We start from the raw sequence: 19515 nt of genomic DNA, 5'->3' as shown, positions 1-19515 counted from the left end.
CAACTCAGGCATTTTTTTCTGAACTGGCCTGTGAAGTCAAATTCCTCAAAGAAGGGCTCTTAAGGCACCTGGACAGAATGCAATGTAGTTATCCCTAATCTCATTTTTCCAAGGACATCACTACACCCTTTCACATGAGTTCTCCTGAGAGCCTTGTCAGGCAAATGCTAACGAACTTGATGTTATGCCACTTGCAAAGCTCAGCTGCCCCTGCACCCATCCTTCTGCCTTCATAGGATGGTACTTCAAAGCTGTACCCTGAGAGCTGACTTGACTATGTCCCATTGTGTGTGCTGTAGGCATGTCCCTGGGTGTGTTCAGAGGAGTTTTCCCAGGCACAAACCATGAGAGAAGTAAGTGCAGTCATGAAGCTTTATGAATTAATCTTTACGAAGTGTCACACACAGTGAACAGTTGCTATTTTCTGCCATGGTGGTAAAGTGAGAGCAGTAAACCTAGCAAAACTATGCCCAAGAAATATAGGGAATTTTTGGTACATTCCTTTGTGCTAAACAAAAATAAATTGCAAAATTATTTACAAATTAAGTCTTAAGAATTTAACAGCTCATTTTTTTTTTCTGCTGGCCTGGAAAAAAAAGTTAATAGAACTATTGATGGTGTTATTACCCATATGCATATACATTTAGCGAATTTTCATATATTACATATATGCACATATGTATTCATGTGTGTATATACTTCTGTGTGTATATGTACATGAGGAATTTTAAATATGTAAATTGTTTCATTTAGGGAAGGAGTATCTGAATTGTCAGTACTCAAAGGACATACTGATAATATCAGCAAAGCTAACAGACTTAATGGCCCATAAGCAGACAAAAATAAGTGATAAGCAATAAGTCAAGTAATGCAGACTGGAAAGAACATCCTTGAGTCACTATTTATGCTTGATCCTATGCTAAATGTAACCCATCAGGTAAAAAATGAAATCATTCTGAAAATCTCTGCTTTACTGACAAAAGCAAAATTTTTCAGTGTTCCCTTGTAGCAGATACAGATGACCTTTTTTTATTCTGCTTTCTGAGAAGCACTAACACGTCCACTGTTTGAAGCCAGGCTTTGAAATTTTGCAGAAAAGAAAAAAAGAAAAGTCTTTTCTTCATCCCAGGAAATTCTGTTCCAATTTCATGGAGCTATTACCTATTAAAACAAATTGCTGGCCACTGCAGAACAGCCTGTACTAAGAACCTCTCAGAAGTGTGAGATCAGCCATAGCAAAGGAAAAGAGTCAGACCTGTCATTGACTGTACACCTTTGGCCCTTATTCCTGCCCCCACTGTCCCTACATATTATGGTACAGATTTCAGCTACAGGATTACCTGGGTTTTTTCCCAAGTGACATGAACCCATTCACAAAGCAAGATACAAATAAGCTGGAGTTAAATTAGTGTTTTTCCTTCACATTATATAAAACAGCTTACCCAAATTCTGAATGTCTGACTTTACAATATACATAACTTATACTTATTTGCTTGTGGATCTATGTAAATATGAGGATGCAACAAAATATGCAATATGCAAAATATGCAATAAAATCTTCTGGTATCTTTATAGATTTTGCTGCAGTGATTGTATAAGGCATCAAGGATGTTCAGTTCTCATTATTCCATTTCAAAAACAACAAGAAGACTGCAGGAGCAGAAGTTCTGAAAAGCAGCTTGTTAAAGTCTAATATTTTTCCTTCTGCTCACAAGTCCCTGAGTTAGCAGCAGGTTATTTTATATTTATATGCTCTGGAAATTCTTTCAATTTTTTACAAATTATGAGCAGTTGGCAAGGCTGGTCTCAGGACTGGAGAGACAGTTGCACTTTGTAGGTTTAAAAAGTCATTTCTTATTCAACTGGATTTAACAAAACACACTGACACGGTTGATTATAAAGATACAGTGTAATAGGATAATTTTCAGTAATGTAACTAAAACTTTTAGGATAGTTAATCACATAAATCTGATGTAAATTTTAATCAGTTTAGACTTTCTGCTGTAAGCTGATTCAGAGCTTGTTGGCCATCTGCACAGTTCACTGTAATGCACTAGGTTACACATTTGCATACACAGACTGCAGTTATCCATGGACTTTTATTACTTTTCTCCTAGATATTTGCATCCTTCTTGTGGAATGGGGTTCGGAGGTTTTCCTTCAGAGGAGAGATGCACAAAAATTAGAGGTATGTAGAGCTTTAGAGAATCAGGATGATACCCCAGAGGATAAGAAAGCCTGTAAAGCAAACTCTCCTGATTGTTGCAAAGGTACAGATATCCAGGGTGAAAACTGGTAAGCTCTCCTTCATTGCCTATGCATCCTACAATCTTGAGTCTAAAAGAATTGGCACGGGCATTTGAAGAACTTGTGCAGCATAATGGTTCATACCAGCCATTTAATGGTTACTTTTAATGAGAAAAAAATTATGATTTATGAGATACTCTGGCGTGTAAAGCAAGATGTAGGTAAACTATGGGTACCTGAATTCTGAGCTGGAAACCAAATACGCTCTAGCCTTCCTCCCAACTGCAATCTTATGAGGGAAACATCTGGGCACACTGTGTGCTGAGCATGCCACTTCTCACATGCTGTCCCAGCCTGAATGCCTTGGGGATTCCTTTGAAAGTGTCATTTAAAATACTCAGTCTAAAGGAGTGCAACAGATCCTTCCCTACCAAGAGCTGAATTTCTTTCAGAATTAGATCCCTCGTGTTTGCTTAAAATTGGAGAAATAATTCTCTGAAGAATTTTGAGTATAGAAAGACAAAAAGCAGATATTTGATTATGGTGACTTTGGTGCACAAAATATATTGCACACTGACACTATAGGCCTTTTCAATTTCTATAATACCATCTAATTATAATATTTGGACATTACCTCACTGGTTATGGCCACCCCCAAAACCCATCATCCTGGCCTCATCACACCTCCCAGATTTGAGTCCGTGGTCCCAAAATGACCACCCTTTCCTTCCAGCCCTCATCATCCTCATCAACTCTGTTCTTCTTGGAAAACTTCAAGGCTCCTGAGTAGTTTTGACTGGTCATATCAAATGGTGTGACCCTGGTACGTCTTAGTCTAAGTACGTTTTTACTGATAAGATATTTTTCACCTTGCTAAAATCTTTGTCCATTGGAATTCTTGACAAGGAACATTAAACAGCATTTTAGGAATTTAATACAAAGGTGCTTAGTGAGCTAAAAGTGCTAAAAGAGCTAAAAGAGCTATAGTAAAATTTTATACAATATAGATTTTAAGGCATCACTCAAAAAGGGCTTTTTAACAGCAATTGGATGATGGAGGACACCATGCTCCCATCACTAGCAAAAGCTTGTGACCGTTGTCTGTTTTCTAGGTATAGACATAAATCCATAAATATACTCTGGACTTAAATACAAAGTATTTCAGGAAAAAAAGAGATGGCTCAGAAAACCTCAATCGCCCATCTTTGACTTTCAGACATTAGCAAGTAGCCATGCTTGTGCTACTGAAGATTTCCAACTCCTCTTTTTCACTCAAATTCAACTTGAAAAGACCTAAATCTGACAGATTACTTGTAACAGATCAGTTTGGCAATGTTGGGTTTGAGGAGATAATGTCTAACTATATCTGTGGAGCTTATATCTGCTTAGGGCATTGGTACCTCATTGATTGTGTCTTGGTGTGACGGAGAGGTGTCCATGATGTCCACCATACCCGTGTGATGCCTAGTGCCGAATGCCAAACAGATCATCAGCTTGTGCGCTGTAAACTCAACTTCAATATTAAATTCAAACCTAAAAGGGGCAGTATCCCAAGGAGAAGACTCCAAGTTAACAATCTCCGATTAGCCACAGTGAGAGACAAATTCCAGGCAAACCTTCAAATTAGGCTCGAAAACCATTCCATAGATTCTACAGATTCCTCTCCTGAAACAATTTGGCACCATATTAAAAACAGTGTCCTGCAATCCTCTGAAGAATCCTTAGGGTTCTTCTTCAAGAAGAACAAGGACTGGTTTGATGAAAACAATCAAGAGATCCAGGAATTGCTGAGGAAGAAGAGAACCGCCCACCAAGCACACCTTGCACTGCCTTTCTGTCATGCAAGAAAAACAGCCTTTCGTCTCGCATGCAGCAAGCTCCAGCAGAAACTCCATGACATCCAGAACAAGTGGTGGATTGATCTTGCTGAAAAAACTCAATTATGCGCAGACACGGGAGATCACAAAGGATTCTATGAGGCCCTGAAAACAGCATACGGGCCTACATACCAGGTCTGTTATAATCCTGAAATATGTTTTTTAATATTTAACCTTGATTGGAATTATATTCATGTTATAAGGGGGGAAAAAGCTTTAACAATATTCTATAAAATCACATATGGGTGTTAAATTGACAAAGAGCAAAGTCCATGGCAGTCATAAATGAATATATGTCTGAATCTTTAGGTGCCTTCTGTGATGATGTAAATTAAGTACACAGTGCACAGAGGCAGCTCCTCAATAGGCAACTAATATATACACTTTCTACCTATCTACATTAATCAGGAAAACAACGTGGAGTTTCAAGCTCTATCTTTTCTTTCATTTGCTAGGCAAAGTACACCTCTATCCTGGAATGTTCATTTTATTTATTTCCAAGAATTTGACAAAAGTTAACATTGGCATTGCAATTTGAGTGCCTATTGCATCATCCCACGACCATAATGCATTTACAGTATTGTGATCAAATGGAGAAAACGTAACATACCCCAGAAGCTCTCGAACATGGATCTACTTGAAAATTAGATTCTTGGAGCCAGAAAGAATAAAAGAGAGGAAATCTGTGGAAGTCAAAAGATGAGTCAGCCTTCCGGGAATCTCCCAATCATATGGAGGAAAACAGGCTTATTAACACTGAGTGGTGAGCTAGAATGAACTTGCTCCTAGTGCCCTCACACAGCAGTGTACAAATGCTTCCCTTGGTTGACCTTAAAAGGGTTGCTGGGACATAAAGCATTTCATTATCTTTAAGCTCCAGTTACTTGCAATGAAACCCAGGGAAAGGTGATGTCATCTGTCACAAAGATTTATATTCTAAATTAGAGTTAACTACAATATATGTATGATTTAACAGATTGTCTTTACTGTATTATAATGTCAATGCTGTACATTCCATGCTTCATTTGTCTCTAGCTGGAAGATTTAAGGGGTAATAAGCGGTAACTGGAGAGGACTATAAATCATTCACTTTTTTAATTGGCATTTTTTTTTAATACTGAGGTAAAATAAAGTTGAAAAATGTACTGTGGCTGCCCCGGCCTGACTTCATTCCCATGTTAAAGAACAATTACTCCTCTTCTCTTACTATGGTCTGCGTCAAGTGAAAAATGTAGCTGTACATTATGAATTGAATACATTTGGTTAATCATGGAAATGTTTCATGGGAGATTTTCACTAACTTTTTTCTGTCATTTCTAAAGAAAATACATCAATAACTGTTATTTATGATTATTGAGCAAATACACCAATAACCCGAGTAGTAATTCTATTCTGGTAAATATGATTTGGTTTGGAAGATGTTCAGAAACTGTATAAGGTCTGAGGCTCCTCTACTAAGGAACTTAAAATTATATGCCACCTCTTTGTGACACACAGATCACATCAGTCTTGCTCTTTGCTCAGCTGGTTTTCATGGCTTTCATTTGAACCAGCAAATGAAAAACAGATATCTTAAGCCTAGAAAACAGACTAATTCTCCAGAGGTTGAGAAAGAGAAGGGTGACTGAAAATGTTTTATCTGATGAAGCATTATACAGTGTGCATAAAGAACGCAAAATCTGCAGCATGTCTGCACACCAGAAAACTCTTCACTGAAAAAAAATTTGAACTGGTTTTGGTGGAAACATTGACATTCAGGCAAAGAAGTTTCTCTTGGAATATAAATGGCAGGTAAAGATCATCCCTTTGAGGTGTGGAGGGACATAAGAAAGAGACTGGGTTGTTCCTGTGTTCATTTAAATTTTTTTCTAAATTAATCCATAAATTGTATCAATCTTACAGGGGCCATCATGTCCATAAAACTATCTACTGGTGCATACACAAATCACTGCCATAAGACATTGGTGAATGGCCAAGATTTCAGGAGGAATGGAGCCAGGGAAGTGTCCAAAATTTTGGGGACACTGACCAGCTTTTATAGAAAGAACTTTACTCCAGTGGAAATATTTTTCATTTCTGTTCATGATGATTTTTTTCATACTCACCTCAGAAGCTTCCATCAGTGTGCAGGAGATAGGAAAATATCCAAGACAAGCCATTGGTCTTCTCACATGCACAGACTTATCTGGGCTATGGGCAGGGAATAAAAAAAGAAAATCTATTTCATGTGGGGGAAGATTTCTCAAAGTAGTTATTCTACTGGAAAAGCACCAGGGTATGCATCCAGGAATCTGTTTTCTACAAAAAGGTCATGTCATCCAGAATAGACACATTAAATTGCAATGCCTTTCAAATATTTAAATTCTCTATTATCCACTTATTTTCAAGGTCCCCTGTGACATTTAAAAAGACAGTTTGTTCAGTAACTCCAAAACACAGTCAGAGAAAAAGTTCAATACTTAAGGAGGTGTAATAGCACATATTTCACAGTGAATGAAGTGAAAACACTAAGCTTAGTCTGAAAGCAAAATGCTTAGTGGATCCAGTTAGCCAGTAGAAATAAACAGCCTTCCTTAAAATTAAAAGTTCCCATTTCTACTATGGAAAAATATGACTGACTGGATTCTTCCTCAGCTTTCACAGTAAAGAACATAGTACTTAACCCTCCAGTAAATTCAAATCAATTATCATATGGCAAGAGCATTTTTAAGTGCTATTTTGTACTTAAAATCACTCATGTTAAAATCTCTAACCTGTAGCACATAGATAAGGTGTAGAGTGGATTAATGAAAGCCCTCACAAGGTGGTAATAGATAATAACTATCTAGGTGGAAGTGTTCATAAATTAAAATTCCCTCCAAATTAATTCTCATACCTGTAACTAGGATAGAATAATGGCATATGTCATATTAGCTCACCTGGTCATTTGCCAAGGCTTGGCGCTGTTATCTGATCTCTATATTAATTTCCATGGGGTGAGGTTTCTAATTATGATCTGTAATGATAAGAAAATCACCATTGACTGTGTTTCTCGTGAAGTGCTTTGATTTTTATATTCAGGGAGGTATAATGCCAGTCTCCATTTATAAAAAAATAATACATACAGAAGTCTAAGAAAAGATGATGCTTTCTGCAGTCTTGCCTGTATTGCTTCAGCAAAGAGCAACTGCAGCATTCAGATGGCAAATAAATTATCCTTTGGTGTAATGGATGTGTGAGTGATAGACTCAGCTTTTCAACTTAATTAACAGCTAGGAAATGGAAAAAAAACCGCAATTAATGCACTAAGTTCTCTGGAAAGAAGGATTCCTAATTATTTTTTGTTTAGTCAAATATTGAGCTATTCTGCTTCCAATACTCACTGGCATGTCTATTTGCTTTGTACAGATGAAGTCTGTACAAACAACAGTACAGCAACAGCAACTGTTAACACAAAGGCCCCACATGGATGGATTTACTCCAGTAAAAAAAATTCCTCTCGTTTTGGTAGAAATGAAGTGACAACTCAAGATGGTTATCCTAAAACAGATACATTTTCTTTATCTCTCTACTTTTTCTCTCAATACCCTGTTTTTCAGTTCAAAAATACCTATGAAATAGAGATTACACTAGAATATACTAACAGCTGCTCCCATGAAATTGCAGCTGAGGCCTGGAGGCAGGGAAAGCCCATGTAATGATAAGGAGCAGGCACCTGCTGCCTTGAGATCTGATAGATACATCTCTATGAAATCTACTCTGGTTAGGGGTATTTTGAAAACAAACAAATCAAAACAAAACAAAACCCCAACCCATGAATAACCAAAATGGATGTTTTTCTGTTCTCACAAAGATTGCACCTTTTCTCTGCTGTAATGAAGTCTCTATCCCTCCATTCAGGATGTGCTGAAATAAATTTATGTCTCTCAAAAAGTTTGGGAGACTCTTCTGCTGTCAATAAAGGCTGAGTGGCAGCTGGAAAGCAGTGCTGCAGCCTGACTTTAGGTGTTTAAAATAAGATTAGGTGCATATAAGCATACATAAATGAAGCTGGGAAATAAGTCTGATATTATTAAAAAGACTCAGCCTGAATCTTACTAATGAGGTCATGTTACCTTAATTTCCAGACTGCTACGTCAGGGCTCCTTTTTCCACCAGTTCTATCATATTTCTCTGCCAGAACCTATTCCTCATTCCCCCTATTCCTGTACTGGAAATTGGAGCAGTGCCCAAAGCACAAAACTGAAGGAAGGAATGGCATTACAATATAATATGATCTGGAGGCTAAGTTTGCCTGGATATTTGTAACAGGATGACAAATTAACACAGTGGTTTTACTTGCTTCCTCAGAATTGCCCTTAAGCACACTTCTGAGAGCAAAGACCATTTGTTTTAATAGAAAATCAGACAAGCTAACACTACAAGTCTTCAGTATTATTGGTAGAATACCTTGCAGTGTCTAATGTCCTTATTTTTGTCTCCAGTGATCTGTGATGATATTTTATTTCTAAAATTTGCAGCGCTGACTTCAGGTCTTCAACATTTTACCATGTACATATTTTTTAATGTGAATACCAGACACTTAGGAAGGCCAGTGTAAGCACATTGGTTGTGGTTTTAGTCTACAATGATGTCACTCAACTTTCTTTCAAATTAGTTTGTGTAATGGAACAAGGTTGTAGCACATAGGTCAGAACTCAAGTCTAGATAACCAGCTATTGCTGGTTAGTCAAGAATTAATGGAGACAGAAGCAAAGAGACACCTGTCTTTTTGTCAAGATTATTTATTTGTTACTTCCTGCACTGGCTACACAGCTAGTATCTGTTCTGCTGTTGGAGAACAGTTGGGGTCCTCGGGCACTTTGGACTGCTCAGACACTTAGTATGGCCACAAATTCACCTTAAAACTACTGTGTAAACACAGTGAAAACATTTTTTATTCAAAGTAGTCTGAGACAGAAAGTCTCTCAAAAAATAATCCTATCTGCTGTGCCTGAAACTATACCTTAAAACTATAAAAAGTACTTAGCAAGTGCAAAATATAATGGCATATTTGTTTATTTCCAGAAACAATTAAAGATTTCAATTTCAACCGATAAATTTTTACAGCTAGCTGCTAATTTTTGGGATGTCACTGCTGTTGTGTGATGCCAAGTAAACTCTCAACAGTGCCAGAACCTGAGTTGATAGTCACCTCTTTAACATAGGAAATATTTGTTCTAAGTATTTCCCTCAGCTTTTTGTTTCACACCTTACTCTCACTTTGGCTACACACACATGTTCATTGATGTGAAGATAAATCACAAGACTTATTTTTTCAATTAGATATTTTTTCAGAGGAATATGAATATAGAAACATTTTCCAAATGGACCAACAGAGATTTAGGAATTAAACCCATTGTCTTTAAATACACTGTTGAAAATAGGAGTGAAGTTTCTAGCTCATTTGAGTGATTTAAGAAATCTTACCATAAGTTCTGTGTTTATGCATACCATTTATCACCACACTAGACAAAACACAATCAAAATAGCAATTAGAAAGCCAAGTATTTTAGATTAAAATTTTATTTTAGTTCAGTATTTTGAACAGTTCAGTATTTCAAGGAAGACTGCATACCAAAAAACACAGACGTAACAGTGGGGAGAGCAAATATTGGTTTAAATCTGTAAGTGAAAGAAGAAGAAGCAACTGACTGACAACTTCATTAAATTTGAATGCATTATCTCTAAATTCTGCTAGAAAAGCTTCAGGAGCAATTAATTTCCTTGCTACCAGTAACGATAATGTATCATGGAACAAGAAACGAGAACTGAAAACAAAACAGGCAAGGCATGCTAATTAAGGAATCTGAAGAGCTAAATCCTATTTTGGTAATTTGTAAGATTGTTTTCCCCTTCTTTCTCTAATATTATTTTATCATCTTTGTTCAAAAGTATAATATATTGGAAAAAAGGGTATTTTTTCTTATCAAGTCAGTGTAATATTTTAGTTTCTTGTAGAGCTGGGTATGACAGTTTCCTTGCCTCCACACGATAATCAGTTTTTCATTTGCATCCCCAAGTCTGAGAGGTGACTGCTGTGTTTTCTGCAATAGAAGGAGAACACCACATTACTGAATTTCCCAGAAATACTATCAAAACCCTGGAAGGGGGGAAGTGATGAAATTATCTCATCAATATCATGTATTTTATGAAGACAGAAGAACTGAACTCACAACAAAAATATGCAGGTAAGACCCTAACTTTAGGCTGGGGAGTCTGGTTAGTGAACTCCATCTGGAGTCACCCAAGAGAGATGCAGATGAGTCAGAGCACTTAGAGTTAGGCTGCTGCTCTGAATCATTCTCTGCAGGTATTTTTCTTTGTTCACAGGAAAGAGGAAGCTCAGAAAACCATCCCATGCAAATAAAAGCTAGCTCCAGTGCCTTGAAGAGTCTGTTTGGGTCTTTCAAAGGTGATAAATGGTATGCATAAACACAGAACTTATGGTACAAAGAAAAATAAAGGTCAGAACAACAAGTGAAACTGTCACATTCCATCACCTGCAGTACTAAAATATTAACTATGCCTGCTGGGGTGCTTTTGGTGTGTTAATAAATTATTATGTTTGACTCTGGGGAAATATTGCTGTAGAACAAAACAGACCATATCCTCAGAGAATAACTCTATTCTCTTTCAGATCAATGTGTTATCACTTTACTCAGTTTGTCTTACACGTATTTTGTACAAAACCCTTTGCTATTGTCAGTTATTGGATGGAAATTAATTACTCTGACAGTTCAGTGACAGAAGCCTCTGATACTGCTATACTGAATTTAATTGACTTTCCATATATAAACTTTTTTCTGCACGGTTCCTCTTAGCATCACATGTCCTAAAGATCAAATTGCCATCTAAAATTCCCAGTTTACTAATTTGATTTTTTTATTTTGCTGCCAAGACAGTTGATCTCTTCATTGTTCAATCATTTCCTTCCTGAGCTAAAATTGATGATAATTAGATGTAAGAACTATGGGGAAAAGACCAGCTTTAGAGGAAAATCAATTGCAATTGTATGGGTGGATGATAAATTTAGTTACATTATCACTATAATATGTATCTATTCAAAAGCTCTTTCTAGATGCAGAAATAGTCTGAGAAAAGGACATTCTAGAGAAAACCCAAGTAGCAGCATTTTGTGAGTGATCTGATAGAAAAAAACAATCTGCATAGAGAGTAACTCTATTCAGAAACCCTCCTTCATTTCAAAGGTAACTAGAAACATTTTTGTTTAGTATTCATAAGACCATTTCCATATGGTCATTTCTATATGACCATGAAAATTTTGAAAACTGTCCCTGGTTCCACCAAGTTGTTGAGGTTACACCCCATCTCAGAGAGCACTTCTGTCAGCAGATTCCCAGGGCTCTCACTGCATGCTGCATGTGAGAATCAGTATGGTTTACCCCTTTTCCCACTACCCTGTAGCAGTGCACAGATCAAGCCTGTTTTCCATGCAGGTCTATGCTATCTGTCCCTCCTCAGGACCTCATAGATCAGATGTGAATATTCATTATGTCTCTATCTGCCAGACCCCACTACTGAGAACCCCATACGGGAGTGACTGAACAGGGTTGTACTATAACCAGGACACCTGCTCACCAGAAGGCAAGTGCTGCAGAACTACTCCCTGCCCCATGCTGTGATACACCTGGGGCTCAAGCCCTTCCCATGATTGCTAGGTTTAGTTGCCATCCAACTGCTGATGAGATATCCTTCCTGTGGCCTTGTGACAAGTGTGTTTGTGCATCAGGATCTTATTCAGCTGAGAGGCCTGAATTCACAGGGTTTATTTGCTTGAAAACTCTTTTACTTGTAAGAGCTGACTAGAAAGAGTGAGGTCTACACTGAGTCTGAGAAGAAAATCAACACTTTGTCATAATTTACATTATGAAGCTGATGAAAGAGTTACTTCAGTTCATTATAATGTGATATTTTGAAGAGCTAGAAATAGTTTTAATCACATTTCTGAAGAATAGACCTATTTTAGTACATTTAAAAATAAGCCAAATTAGCTTCAGATTAAAAGTCTATATTCTAAGAACATTAAGGACACACTGGGGAAAGACCCTTTTTTCTTAGTGCCTTAAGTATCTGTGCCTAGTTGCTCTCAGAAGGATATGGGCCTAGATGGTATAGCAGTTCTTGTGCACCCAGGTGGCTGATGGAGTGGGATTCACCGTACTTAGTGAAAATTCTCTCTATTCTTTCCCACATTCCCTGGCTGACTTTTAGAAACGACATTGAGCCCCAAAATCTCAGAATAGATGAACATTAGCCCTAAGGAAGGTGTAGAGGAGAGCCAGCTATTTTCAGACACATAATTAAATACCTCCCTTCTTCTAGGAACTTGGAATGGGAATGACTCAAGGAGTTACTGAAATGTCACATTTTGCCTATCCTCAGGTAATGTTTGTTTCAAGCAATGGTCTTTGTTTCACAGATTTTTCCCATTAATTTTAATTATAGATCCTCAAAGAAAGAAAAGCTTCTTAATTGCCTCCAGAGTTACACCAGTGAAAAGCATACCAAACTAGCAGTACAGTATATTAAGAATGGGATTCCAGAATTTTGGCACCTTCCCTTGTTAGTGATAACCAGTTCAAAAGTCAAAGTAAAATTTACCTCCTTGCTGCATGAATCCTTTTTTTCCCCTCTAGTAAATAACAAGGTTTTTCTTTTTCCTTCTCTTCATGAAGAAAATTTCTAATATGGATCTAATCTGGAGACATCTCATTTGGTTCAATTTATCACCAGTGCCCTCATAATTGTCAGCACAACACTGCACATCAGAACTGATAAATTGCATTCCCTCTTCTGACCGACATACTGTATCGTGAAAATGGAACCAAATATGTCATAAATAAATAGTGACTATCTTTTTACAGTAAAATTTTATTATAACATATAAACATGCAACTAAAGATGTGTGATTTAGGCTGGTTCTGAGTATTTTTGTTGTGCTTTCTGTCTATGAAAGGTATCTGAATATAATATTTTGATATGAAGTACTGCCATCTCCTCCTCTCAGGCAGAAAATATTGTATTAAATTGGTGCCAGATCCTTTGCACAGCAACATTATCATGATTCCCTGTAATTTCAGATTTGATTGTAATTTTTTAATTAATTTTGTTTTGAAAAAGATCCCAAAGCCTGATAAAAACTTCTGAAAACAAGACACAAACTAAGTATAAAGATTTCAAATCTCATGTGCAAACATCTTTCTATAGGTGAGAACATGAGTGGAATTACAATTTACTTGTTTAGTTTTAAAACAAGATTGCAAAAGGAAAAAATATAGGAAAGGATATGTGATTTTAGGGTGCTTTGAATAGCAATTTAGAATCTCAGCATAATCGTGTTTGGTATTTTACCAATGAGGATTAGGGGTTTTATGTTTTAGGAAGAAAAAGACTGCAGCTGTTGACAGGTTCTTACCTGAAAAGATAAGCCAAGCTACGTATCTTCTAGGAGGTTCTCAAAACCTACCTTGAAATTACTTTGTCACCATAGAAACCTTCTAGTGGTTGAACACTGTGCCTTGATCTCAAAAACTTGATCTCAAAACTTTGACTTACTCGGTTGTGGAGTTTCCTGGCTTAGAGGGAATTTGGTTGTTCTCTGAAATGATCATATACGGGTAAACGCTAGAAAAGGGAAAGAAGCAATTAAGCTAAAGTAAAAGATTTTATGTAACTGATTGCAATAAGCTGTCCAGAAAGGTTCTGATATGGAGAGGTCTATAACATAACTTTCCAGAACAATTTCTGATAAGTGTTGTGGAGCCGAAAGGTTTTATGGTAAAGTGTATGATGTGGTTACCCACCAAAACAGTAAGTTCCCTCCCCTCCTCCTTGTCCAAGGTTACCAAGCACAGCCTACATGCTGCAAACTGGAGACTGCCAGCAGAAAAATGAAGTTCAATTAATTCTGTGTGTTATTTCTTGGACACCTCTTGGGGACTTTCAGACTACAAGCCTTATATACCTAGCAGAGAAATTTCTGGTGTAGTTTTACCCAAGGACTTCACAGTCATTGCTACCTTATTAGAAATGTCTGGATAACACACTATCGACATGCAAGCATTGTATATATGGATGCATGTCCGGTTCAGCACATGTGTTACACACAGATGCAAGCACATATACACCCAACAGGTCATACAAGGAGACATCACAACCATAGCTCCAGCATGTACACATGGATTCAGCTTCAGGTGGAAATCACACAACCATCAGGTGGCACAGCCTGATACACACATTAAGGGAGTACATGTATTTTAGGTCATGTGTGTGAGATCCTGGATCAGAATCTCACTAAATTATTGATATGGGTCGGAACCAACTCACTGTGTGTGTGTGTGCATGCGGGGAAGGGCTGGGCCTGGACCTGCAGGTCCATGGTAAAACCTGCACATCAGGCCTGTGCTGAGGGCACAGGGCAGAGTTGGAGGGCAAGGCCTGCTGCCCATGCAGAGTACATGGCAGAGCTGAAGGCCCTGCAGCCGGGCTGCCAGTCAAGGCAGACCTGCCTAGTAGCCCGCCCACACCACAACTCTGGAGCCTGTGTCTGGCTACAGCACAGCTCACTGGCCTGGGAGGCACTGCCCGCTGGGAGGGAAAACTAAACTCTGTAAATACACTAGACTCCATGCTGTCTTTCTCCCTCTTCTTGTCGGTAACTATTCTCCTCTCCTTCCTCTCTCTCCTTCTCTCTTTCTCCTCTCTTCACCCCTTTTAATCTGTTTTCTTCTGTTACTCTTTTCCTTCTCTTGTGGGTGCCTTAAAACCAATGAATTGTGTTTTACTAAAGCTGGTATATGGATTGTTTTTAGTGGGTGTTTCCTGCGGAATGGGTCTTTTGTGCTGAATGTTTAAGTGAAATGTTTTTTTCTTTGTTGTATTTTACTCCTGTAAAAACCTTTTGCCAAAATATCTTATTTTTCTCACTAAATTAAAAAGAATTTCTCTTAGAGAAGAGTGTGCGACTCTTTCTCTGGATGCTAATTAGAGGTTATAACAAACCAAAAGACTTTTAAAAAGTCTTAAATAAAAATGTAACCGCGCTGGGCAGTTTATAGCTTAATCTGGAGAGCAACAACGTGCCAGTGCTCAGTTCATTGTGCTAACGTAGCTGGTTCATAGTCAGTGAAGAGAAAGGAAAAGTAGACAGACAAACCTTTTTGAGTGTTTCTCTCATGCTCCATATAGCTATGCTGCAACGTATCTTACTTTAGTATTTTTCTCTTACTGGACTCCAGGAAATAAACACTCAAAAGGAAGGTTCATCCTTTCTTCTTCCCTTGAATCAATGTAAGAAAACATTTCACCTACAATTTTGAGAGTCTCATCGAGCCTTTGAACAAAATCAAACCTAGACTTGATAGTACTTTGAAATTTAAAACACAGAAGGCCATTTGAAATTGTGCTGATCACAAAAGCATTAAAAGACCACAAAACCCCTTAAAAATTTATTTACAGTTCACATTTAATTCAAGTTATTAGGGGAAGTTATAGAATAGTATACCCTGCTGTTATAAAATACATATTTATGAGGTTTGGATGAATAATTCACAGAACCAATGTACTGCTTTGCTGCTGAAAGGATATTTGCAATCAGATTTATATGTTACTTGAAATTACTAAACCAATGCATTTGTGATTAAAACTTTTATTCTGTGGCTTACCTGTGACTGGTTCTCAGAATATTTGTTATTCTAGTTGTAGTGATAGGTCAAATAAACCATGTGCTGCTATTTCCTTGCTCTGATTTGACTGGTAAAACAACTTTTCTAAAATAAATTGCCATGTAGGAGGACAGAATATTCAGCTTCTGTGAATGCTTGTGCTTGTGATTTTGAAATCTGCTCTTCTCAAACATTTCTGCCAGTGTGATTTGTTCATACAAATATTTGAACAAAAGAAATATAAGCCAATAGCAATCAAATAGCAATGCCAAATAGCAATGCCAAAGCAAAATGTGCACAAATATTAAGAAAAAGTTTTTTCCCCTATATTGTCTCAACTTGAAATAATCATAGAGAAACTATGGTATTTTTCAATCCTTTTCCATGTAACGAGACTAGAAACCAGCTTCTATTTTGCTCTGACAGAACTGTTTGCTCTGTTTTTTAAAGAAATAAAGTATTTGCATCTGTATGTGCCTTACTTCAGAAAAATGAATAAATTTTTCTTTATTATACATGGGATTGATCCCAGAGTATGACCTACCAGTAATTTCACAAGGAGGAAAAGGGCCATTAATAGCGTCCATTCCAAATGAATAATTAAGCCAAGACTGCAAACGATTTTTTTTCCTCTCGCTGCTGAAACTGAGGGAAAAACTTCTGTTGATGATAAATGGCAAGCTTAACAACATTGCTTCATTTGTTGCCCAAAGGATGATATAACATGGCACAGTAAACTGAAGAATTATTTTCTGCATTTAAGCATTGCTGTTGTGCAGGTCTTATTTTGTCTTTGCTGTTTATGCCTTTTCTTTGACTGTGAATTCTGGCATCCGGTTACAGAACTTCAGAAGCTGGGATGTTCAGCTTTCCAAACAGCAGGACATCATTGTGAGATGGAGAATAGGGGGCCAGCACATGAACCACTCAGCTGGGGTTCATATGCTCTGATTTCCAGTCCCATCTCAATTCTCTATGTTAACTTAGGCATAACACTTAGAGTTTTCTTTACTTTTCTTTCTAACTGTAAAACAATTAAAACAATGCTTTCCTATTTTTCACAATGACAATCTAATATTAGTGTGGTTGTTATCTAAGTGATATGGAAGGTACTGTAGAATGGATCCAGATAATAATCACAAACAAAACCTTCTGTACAGATGTCATTTTGTGACTCATAGACAAGCTAGTGTTATATTGGCTGACTGTCATACCATCCATCTTTGAATGTCAAACTGTCAAGATTGCACAAAAAAAGAATTTCAGAGTGCTTTAGAGTAAAATATATTTTTCTAGAAACTTAAAAATATTTTAATGGAATCTCCTTTTTTACTACCTGAAATTCTAATAAAAGCTACTTAAATATGAAGGCTTGTGTTCTAGTTGTGTAACAAAGGCAGGGCAGATGGTGTAAAGAACTATTTTGCTCTTTTGTGACTCTTTGTTACAAATTGTTCTTCTGTCTTTGAATTACATACACCCATTAGGAATTTTTAGGAGGAAGATCAGCTTCCCTTAGGTGATCCAGCCTTGGAGTACCGCAGAGAACTCTCTCTACAGGTGGGAGAACACATTGAAAACCTTTGCAAAGGACAAGAAAGTGGTTGTCCTGCTCAAGGCTCTGCAAATTGCTGTGGTAAGGACGAGAAAGAGGCTTCTTTTGACACCCTCTGGGAAAAATGTCCTTCTGTGCTATGGTCACCTATCTAAGAAAATTAAAAACACCATGATGAGCTGGTCCTGTCATGTGAAATAGCATAAAGCACCAGGCTATTTTCATGAAAACTGTCTTCAGTACTATACCTGAAATAAATGTATTTGACAGAATGAGAACATTAAAATGTGGTGTTTTGATTTTGGTTTGTTTTTTTTTTTTTTTTAAGACAAAGATAGTAAGGGCTTCATACTTTATGTTGGACTTTGAGGATGGCAGTTACATTTGTGATAGCAAGTTGCCTTTTTCATAACAGGTTGATGAGATAGTCTACTACTGAGAAGTGATACTATTTTCAGAATCAAGTATATGCATGTCTTTACCCTTATGACTTTGATCCCTTTACAGAAATACATAGATATGTGTATATACATATGATGTGCATGTATATGTCTATGTCTGTGAAGGTGACATGCATATTTGCTGATTAAAATAGAAATGTAGAAGCCCTCATGTGTGCCAGTTTTCTGTTTTGGAAAAGAACCAGTATATATCTGGGTTGTAAATATAGTATATTAGTCTATTTTTGCATGCGTGTATGCACTGGTATGTGGAATATATAAAAATAATCATCCTCAAATTCATTCATATGGATGTGTGGGAACATACCCCAGATGTTCACCTCTTAAACCCTTAGGCTGACTGCACCCACCCATGCCTGTGGGAGAAAGGATGATGGAATGTATATGAGCTTTTTCCTTGATTATGTTTGTTGCAATGCCAAAGTACTGGCAGATGTCCAAGCAGAGATATGAGTAAATCTAGCAGGCCATAGTCTAAAATTAGTTCTCTCTAAATGTATTTGTCCTAGGGTTTTTTGTGTGTTTGTCTTTACAACAGTCCCAGCCATACTGAGCTCGTATATGTACCATGTAACCATTGCAGTTTTGCAGGCTGTTGAAAATATTTTCTTTGGTGAGGAGGACAATAAGCAGTCCACAATTTTTTTCACTTTCATAGATGTTTGTGGGCAAGTACTTCTATTTTTGAATAAGTTTAATGATGCTTACTGTGTTAGCACAGAAAATGTGTTGCCCTCAATGAACTCCAAATTTTCGCTTCTGTATTTAGTGACTTACTTAAAACAGAATGAAGTCTGTGGGTGAGGTCGGCTGTCAGTCCATCAGTGGTACAACAGAATGATTCATGCAAGATGATTGGATCTAATTACACCATTCTTGGCCATCTGTACTTCTGGGCTTACGTTTGCTTTTCCTCTACTTGAAAAAGATACCTTCAAATTGAAATTATTGCTTCTTCCAGTAACTGCAAACATTGCTGTTTTCAGGTTGCTTTGAACATAAAAAATGTCTGTGGGGTTTTTTTTCCATATTTTCTACTAATCTGCAGAGACTACAAGCTCAAAAATCATGGATCAGACTTAAAAATTACTATATTTAAGATGGGGGGGGGAAGGAAAGATCTCTTCGTTTTCATTTGGCTTGACTTTATTTTGTTTCTCAGGGAAAACTTCCTGTTTGCAAGAACATCAAGCCCATCATCAGCTGTATGTGCGTACACTCACACCTATGGATATATGCAGGTCTAACTTGTTCATAGTTGGTGGGGATTCTAGATAGACAGTAAGGCTGCCTACAGTCTTGCACAGTTACGGCCTGAATCTACATAATTAAATTTGGTCTTGTAAGTCAATCTTAAAAAAAAAAAATAGGGGGCAACAGAGTAAGTAGCTTTCCTATTGCCTGTACTATGAGAAGTTAGTGCCTCCTGTCTAGTAGTTATGCTTGTAGTCTCAATACCCCCGAAAGAACTCTTGAGACTCTGTTTCTGCAGAATGCTGCTTGCCAGATACATGATCATAGCTCTTTGGCTTCTATGTGCAATATCTAGATAACCTCCAGATAGTCCACATGTCTAGTGGGTTGTTGTCTACTGAACTTCAAGAGAAGCTTGGTTTGTGTTTACTCATATGATACAGAAAAAAGTTGGTATAGATCTTTAAGTGATATGT

Source organism: Lepidothrix coronata, unplaced genomic scaffold (genome assembly GCF_001604755.1).
Source record: "Lepidothrix coronata isolate B3197 unplaced genomic scaffold, Lepidothrix_coronata-1.0 Scaffold159, whole genome shotgun sequence".
Lineage (NCBI taxonomy): Eukaryota > Metazoa > Chordata > Aves > Passeriformes > Pipridae > Lepidothrix > Lepidothrix coronata.
Note: the sequence above shows the minus strand (reverse complement) of the source record.